Genomic DNA, 8,227 nt, shown 5'->3' on the forward strand with positions numbered 1-8,227 from the left:
ATTTGGACCAAATTTTTTTTTTTTAGATGTTTTAAAAATTTGGTTCGGGCCTCGTATCTCACCCCCAGACACCAATTGTTATGGACCGCGGATAAGATGTTGTTTTGCCGAGCGGATGGCACCGCGGCCGAACAGTTACCCCGACTAACCCGATTCCTGGACGTTGGCCAAAATCGCGCCACAGATATTCAATAGGGAAAAGACAAAGGCGACACGGATGTGAAGAAGAAGAAGAAGAAGGAGACAGAAGTAGGGAATACGAATATAATTTATTTGCTATTTACAGGACCAAAGAAACCAAGGAAGAAGGAAGGATAATAAAATAATATACAGAAGAATCAGAGACACAGTGCAATTATTAGCTTACCTACAGTCTTAATTAAACCCAGGACAGAACAAACAAAAGACAGACTCACGTGGGGAATGATGATAGGAATGGCAGGAGGTGGATGGCTGGAGGGGGAGGAAGGTTCAGTTGGACCCCCAGCACGGTCGGGTCGGAGATTAGCAGCCGCCGCCCTTTCTCGATCGGCGCGTTTAGCAGCCGCCGTTCCTCTTTCGATCGGCGCGTTTAGCAGCCGCCGTTCCTTCGCGGCCCTGCTCAAAAACTGCCGTCAAGGCCCCCAAGCTGCTGTGGCTGAAGCTGCTGTGGCTGCTGCTGCTGTGGCTGAACTTGCGGTGGCTGGAACTGCTCTTTCAGGGATCCCTTACTCATCTCTTCTTAACTCAACTCAACTCCCCTCGTACTCAACTCAACTCTTCTCGTACTCAACTCAACTCTTCTCTTCTCGTACTCAACTCAACTCAACTCCACTTAGTTCAACCACTTAACTCTTGCTTTTGCGCGCGTGCTTTTATAGCGCCTCAGGCGATCAAGCCACCGGCCTTCAGGACACGCCCCTCGGTGAGCTCGCTTCGGCCCTGATTGGTGGGCACAGGCCCTCTGACTCCACCCTTGATGACGATGGGCGGGCACGCCCTTCTTCCCCGAGCTGAGCACATGCTTAATGGCGGCTATTGTAGTTGGCAATAGAAGTTTTGGGAGTGGGAATGGGGCATGAAAGGGAATCTATCTTATTTCACTTGGTGCAATGGAGTGTCATCTTAATGGAAGACAAGGCCTTACCCTAATACACATAATAAGGAAATAAGCTACTGAACAGGGATATTATGGTGTCCTTCATGTATGCTTTATGGAACTAACTACGGGAACGCCCTTTGACCTTTATACAACACTGGAGTAAGGAGGGCGATATTTTACAACAATTTACACTACAACAACAACAACAAAAAAAAACATTCTCATATCCACAACAGTATTTTAAACCAATTTCAATGGTTGCTAGAAGACAGGGCAGCATGTAGGATCATTCTAACAATCATAAGACTTCAAACAAACAAACAAACAAACGAAATACCTATTTTGGGGGGTAAAAAACCCCCGCCCCCCTCTCCCAACCCCATATACCTCCTCAGACCTCAATTTTTCTAATGCCTTGAACAAACATTGGTACATCATGGGTGATGAAGGTTGTGGTGAAGTTTCATCGAAATTGTGTGTGTCGTTTCAGAGAAGAAAGCAAATACCTATTTTGGGGGGGTCAAACCTGGACCCACTTTGTCCCCCCCCCCCCCCCCCCCCCCCGTATCTCATTAGACTTTGATTTTCTTAGTGCCGTGAACAAACTTCGGTACATCATGGGGGATGAAGGTTGTGGTCAAGTTTCATCGAAATTGTGTGTAGTTTCATCGGAAAGAGCAAATTCCTATTTTGGGGGTCAATCCTGGACCCACTTTGACCCCCGTTAAACCCCCTTAGACCCCGATTTTTATTAATGCCTTGAACAAACGTTAGTCCCAACACAACAAATATAATTTGTGCCAAATTTGGTAGCAATCCCATCAGCGGTTTCAGAGAAGAAGTTGCAAGTGTTTACGGACAGACGACGCGCCATTGCATAAGCTCCCCCAAACTTCGGTCCAGGTGAGCTAACAAGAGGTGAGCCTGGCTAATTTAACATATCGTAGTAATCCATTTTTGTTTAACACGAGACACATTGTTGTCTATGTGTGGATGGTATTTCAACAGCTTGTACACGCAGTTATTTTTTATTCCTTGCAAAATCGAAGATTTATTGTGCATTATTCTGTCTGTTTGTCTCCTTGTTTGTCTGTCTGTCTGTCAATCGCCTACAGTTGAGAATTTTAAACGGATCTTCATGAAACTTCAACAAATGGTTGTGTTGGTCATAAGGAAGAAGTCTTGATTTTGAGGTCAAATTTCTAAAATTGTCATTTTAAATCCGATTAACTTGAAAATTAAACAGCAATTACATAGTGCTTCATTAAATTGGGGAACCAACTATTTTAAGGTCTGAAGGTTAAAGGTCAACTCAAGGTCAAACTTCTAAAATCATCAATTTTCATCTGAAAAATCATCACTTTTAATCCTGTCAACTTGAAAATTAAACAGCAATTACATAGTGCATCATTAAATTGGGAAAGCAACTTTTTTTTTAGGTCAAAGGTCAACTCAATGTCAAACTTCTAATATCATCAATTTTCATCTGAAAAATCATCGATTTTATTCCGATTGACCCAAGCATTGATTAAGATCGTCAATTTTAATCTTAAAATGAAATGGACAATTTGATGTACCTATGGCAACGTTTTTATTAGGGGTGTGGGTTGATTTTGCAAGTATCATGCTTTGCATGATGTCTTTCTTGTTTATTAATGTATTTATTTATGGTAGCTCTGCTTGTCTTTGGAATGACTGATTCAAGGTTAAACCCTCTGCTCTTTCTGTACTTTGTCCTCCCCATCCCCAGGCTTCATCAAGGTGCGCGCAATCCACCATCAACCCCTTATGGTAAAACTACCTAAATCCAAGATCACTGCTCACCTCCACTCATTCGTTCCTCTTTTCTCCCACCCCACCCCCCATCCAAAACCATGATCTTTTATTCCCTCATTAAGGCCTTCCAAACTCCAAGTTCTCATCCTTCCAAATTTCCAGTTTTAACTTCCTGACATTTTGCTTCTGTATCCATCTTGTCCACCCTTTCCTACCCCTCATTCCTCTCCACACCCATTATTTATCCTAGTCTCCATCTATTTTGTCCTTTACCCCTGCTGTTGTTGTCTCACCCCAGTACACGCTCCATCAGCCTCTCAATGCGAGATAAAATGTTTTTACTCGGTTTGCCTGCCTGACGGTCAAAGTTGAAAATCATTCCAAACAGGAAACTTACTGTTTTTAGGGACGTCATAATGGACACAAACAACAGGTATGAATAACTAATGTAACTTCTTAAATAAGTTGGTGTAGAAGACGCTGCATCAACGGGGGTAAACTTCCGAATAAGGTTTTTTTTCTACAATCTTTAAAATCTTAATTTTATTCCAATTTAATTATATACTTGTATATTTCATAACACAAATCATGTTATTGGAACTTTCAAAAACCTCCCGTTTAGCAGTAGTTGGACAAAATATTACTGCATTTTACATCATCTCAACCAATAACATTTGCCGCTTGCAGATCCCCCCCATGTCCTTTTCTTCTCAAGTCTACAGGTGTGGAGTAGTGTTCTATGAACTCTAGTTTTAACCTAATTCTCAATTTTCTTTTTCATAGGGGGTAAACAAATTTGGAGCAAAAGTTCTCAAACCTTCACAGACTAAGACCCTGATGAAATGACCTGAGCAAATCATGATACCTTTCAATCACGATTTTCATCTACATATTATAGTGGTGTGGCGGACACGGAAGCTCACTGGCGTGGTGACATCATTCCGCGCACCAAGTGGGTGGCGGCCACGCCGAGGGGTAGGCGTGGCCTGAGGATATACACCCGGAGCCCGGAGCGCGCCAGTGCTACAGTGACCTCTTTTAATAAAGAACATTAAACTTACCGCGTTGTCCGCTTCCTCCTTGGTAGCAAGTCGCGCGCGTAGCACCGCGCACTTCATTGGTGACCTCCGACATTCGAGTCAGCCGTCGCTGACCACCCGAAACCGCCGCAACAATGGCTACCAACGCGGTCTCCATCAAGCTCCCCTAATTCTGGGAGTCACAAGCCGAAGTTTGGTTCCTGCAGGCAGAAGCCCAGTTCCGACTTCGAGGCATCACGGTGGACGAGACCATGTACTGCCACGTGGTCGCCGCCCTCGGGCCCGGCATGGCCACCCACGTCGTATCGGTCCTAAGGGATCCACCTGCCGACGGCAAGTATGAGGCGGTCAAGCGTCTCCTCCTCGCCACGTTCGGCCTTACGGTGGACGCACGGGCCGATCGCCTCTTGGACCTCCCCGAGATCGGGGACACGCGACCGTCGGTCCGTATGGATCATGATGGATACATGATGCTGGCGCTCATGGGCGACGAAACCCCGAATGCTCTATTCCGGGCATTATTTTGATGCCAGCTGCCAGCACGAGTCCGCCTCGCTTTGGCCGGTTCCGTGTTAACGGAACCCCGTGCGCTCGCTGCCGAGGCCGACAAATACTACGCGGCTTTGGACACTCAGGCGAGTCTTGGCGCGGTCGCCGCTCCCGAGGCTCCCGAGGCTTTCCCTGATGCACCGCACCTCGTGTCCGCCACCACGCCCCGCCCACCACCACCGCCGCCGCCGCGAAGAAAACCGCGGCCCTCCGACGCCGCAGCCGCCCACCTGGTGTTTCTTCCACGCCAAGTTCGGCCACGAGGCTCGGCAGTGTCGCCCGCCGTGCTCATTCGGCAGGTCGGGAAACGGGCGAGCCGACGCTCGGTGGCAACTGTGAGCGTCGGCAATTCAAACAGCCTTCTGTACATAACGGACACCTTGTCCGGGCGCCGTTACCTGTGCGACACAGGAGCGCAGGTGAGTGTCGTTCCTGCCGTTACGTCCGACAAGCACACCGCGGGCCGAGGTCCCGCGTTGCTTGCGGCCAATGGTACGTCTATACGCACATACAGAAAACGCTGTCTCTCCCTGCGGTTCGGAGGGCAGGTTTTCTGTTGGTCGTTCGTTACGGCCGACGTGCCCATGGCACTGCTCGGCGCAGACTTCTTATGTGCTAATGGATTACTGGTCGATGTAAAGCGCAGAAGGCTTGTCCAGGCTGAGACGTTCAGCTCGCTCGCGTGCGCGCTGCACGGCTCGTTGAGCAGCTCACAGAGCGGCTCATCGAGCGGCTCGCCGAGCGGCTTGCTGAGCGGTTCGGTTCCGGCCAGGTTGATCTGTACGCTTCCGGCAGCGGACGAATTCACCCGCCTCCTCGCGGGTTTCCCGGCCCTCACGCGGCCGACCTTCTCGGCGGGTACCATCAAGCACGGGGTGGAACACCACATCCCCACCGCCGGGCCACCGGTCTACGCCCGGGCACGCCGCCTCGAGCCGACGAAGCTCGCGGTAGCGAAAGCGGATTTCGCCACGCTGGAGCGGCTCGGCATCGTGCGGTGCTCCGAGAGCGCGTGGGCGTCGCCGCTCCACATCGTGCCCAAGCCCGGCGGGGGATGGCGACCGTGCGGGGACTACCGGCGCCTCAACGACGCCACCACCCCCGACCGCTACCCCGTCCCCCACATACAGGACTTCTCCGCCCGGTTGGCGGACATGTCCTTCTTTTCAAAGGTGGACCTCGTGCGCGGCTACCATCAGGTTCCTGTCAGGCCGGAGGACATCCCGAAGACGGCTGTCATCATGCCGTTCGGGCTTTTCGAATTTCTTCGGATGCCCTTCGGTTTGAAAAATGCAGCTCAGGCGTTCCAGCGCCTAATGGACAGCATCTTGCGAGGCTTGGATTTTTTGTACGTCTACATGGACGACATCCTCGTCGCCAGCGCGTCCCGCGAAGAGCACCTTCATCACCTCCGCACGCTCTTCGAACGCCTGGGCCAGCATGGCCTCATCGTGAACCCCGCCAAGTGCCGGTTCGGCGTCACCAGCATCGACTTTTTGGGGCACCGCGTCACCAGGCACGGGGCCGTCCCCCTACCGGCCAAGGTGGAGGCGGTGAAGGGGTTTTCCGTGCCCCCGCACGATCAAGGGGCTCCAGGAGTTCCTGGGCATGGTAAACCTTTACCATCGGTTCCTGCCCCGCATCGCCCAGCTCCTGCGCCCCTTACACGAGGCCCTTCGAGGGAAGCCGGGCAAAGGTGACGTTACCTGGACCGGGCAGATGGACGAGGTGTTATCGGGCGCGAAGCTCGCCTTGGCCAACGCCACCATGCTCGCGCACCCGGCGCCCGATGCACCGATCGCCCTCACCTCCGACGCCTCGGACTACGCAGTGGGCGCGGTGTACGAGCAATGGGTGCGTGGTGCCTGGCAACCGCTGGCGTTCTTCAGCCGGCAGCTTCGCCCGCCCGAACGCCGGTACAGTACCTTCGACCGCGAGTTGCTTGGGCTTCACCTGGCGGTCAGGCACTTCCGCCATCTGCTCGAGGGCCGTGCGTTCACGGCCTTCGTCGACCACAAGCTGCTGGTTTTCGCGATGGGCAAGGTCGCCGAGCCGTGGTCGGCCCGGCAACAGCGTCACCTCGCGGCCGTGTCCGAGTACACAACGGACATCCGGCACATCGCGGGAAAGGACAACCCAGTGGCCGATTGGCTTTCCCGGGCCGTCGCCCACGCAGTCCACCTTGGCATCGACTATGCCCAGATGGCGGTGGACCAGGCCGCCGACCCCGGGGTCCAGGCCCTGCGGACCGCCGTCACGGGCCTCGGCGTCACCGAGGTGCCCTTCGACGGCGTGGGCACAGCCCTCGTTTGCGAAGTCTCCCTCAGGCGGCCTCGCCCCATCGTGCCCGCAGGCTGGCAGCGCCAGGTTTTTGACGCCATCCACGGCCTGTCCCACCCTGGCACGAAGGCCTCCCAGAGGTTGGTCGCTGACAAGTTTGTCTGGCATGGCCTCCGGAAGGCTGTCCGCGGCTGGACCAGGACGTGCCTCGCGTGCCAGCGCGCAAAGGTGCACCGACACACCCAGGCCCCCTTGGCCTCGTTTATGGTGCCGGAACGTCGGTTCGACCACGTTCACGTGGACCTGGTGGGACCTCTGCCCCCCTCGCGGGGTTTCACCCATGTCCTCACCATGGTGGACCGCACCACCCGGTGGCCGGAGGCCGTGCCTTTGGCGACGACGACGGTGGCGGACGTTGCACAGGCGTTCATCGCCACCTGGGTCGCCCGGTTCGGCGCCCCCTCGGACATCTCGTCCGACCGCGGCCCCCAGTTCACCTCGGAGCTCTGGGGGGCGGTCGCGCGGGGGCTCGGGGTCCAGCTGCACCGAACCACGGCCTACCACCCCCAGGCCAACGGCCTGTGCGAGCGCTTCCACCGCTCCTTGAAGGCCGCGCTCCGGGCCACCCTCCGCGATGGCTGCTGGGTCGACAGGCTCCCCTGGGTCCTGCTGGGCCTCCGGACGGCGCCCAAGGACGACCTGCGCGCCTCCGCGGCGGAGTTGGTTTTTGGACAACCGCTGCGGGTGCCGGGCGAGTTCCTCCCCGACCCCACGGCACCTGCCCCTGCGGGCGCAGGAGCATTCTGCGCTGCAGGAGACTGCCCGGAGGTTCGCCCTGGTGCCGACGGCGCACCACGGGCACCCTCCTACACACATCACCCCGGAGCTTCGCACCGCGGAGTACGTCTTTGTCCGGCACGACGCCCACCGGACACCACTGCGGCCCCCGTACGACGGGCCTTTCCGCGTGCTGGAGACCGGGGTGAAACATTTCACCCTGGACATCGGCGGCACTCCTGACCGGGTCTCCATAGACCGCCTCAAGCCAGCCCACCTCGATGTGGACCACCCACCACCGGTGGCTCAGCCCCCGCGTCGGGGCGGGCGGACCCCCGGCACCGCCCAGCACCACAGGCACGCCGCCCCCCGGTCCGGCACCCATCCTGGGTACAGCCGGGGGCATCCCACCTGGCATCCCTGCACCACGGACGCCGCCGGTCGCCAGAGGGTGCTTCGGCCGGGTCATCCGTTTGCCCCGCAAACTGGCCCTCCAGGTGCGCGGGAATTCTGGGGGGGGCGCGTGTGGTGGACACGGAAGCTCACTGGCGTGGTGACATCATTCCGCGCACCAAGTGGGCGGCGGCCACGCCGAGGGGTAGGCGTGGCCTGAGGATATACACCGGGTGCGCAGCCCGGAGCGCGCCAGTGCTACAGTGACCTCTTTTAATAAAGAACATTAAACTTACCGCGTTGTCCACTTCCTCCTTTGTAGCAAGTCGTG

This window comes from Myxine glutinosa, chromosome 2 (assembly GCF_964187855.1).
Source record: "Myxine glutinosa chromosome 2, kmMyxGlut1.1, whole genome shotgun sequence".
In the NCBI taxonomy this organism is placed as follows: Eukaryota; Metazoa; Chordata; class Myxini; order Myxiniformes; family Myxinidae; genus Myxine; species Myxine glutinosa.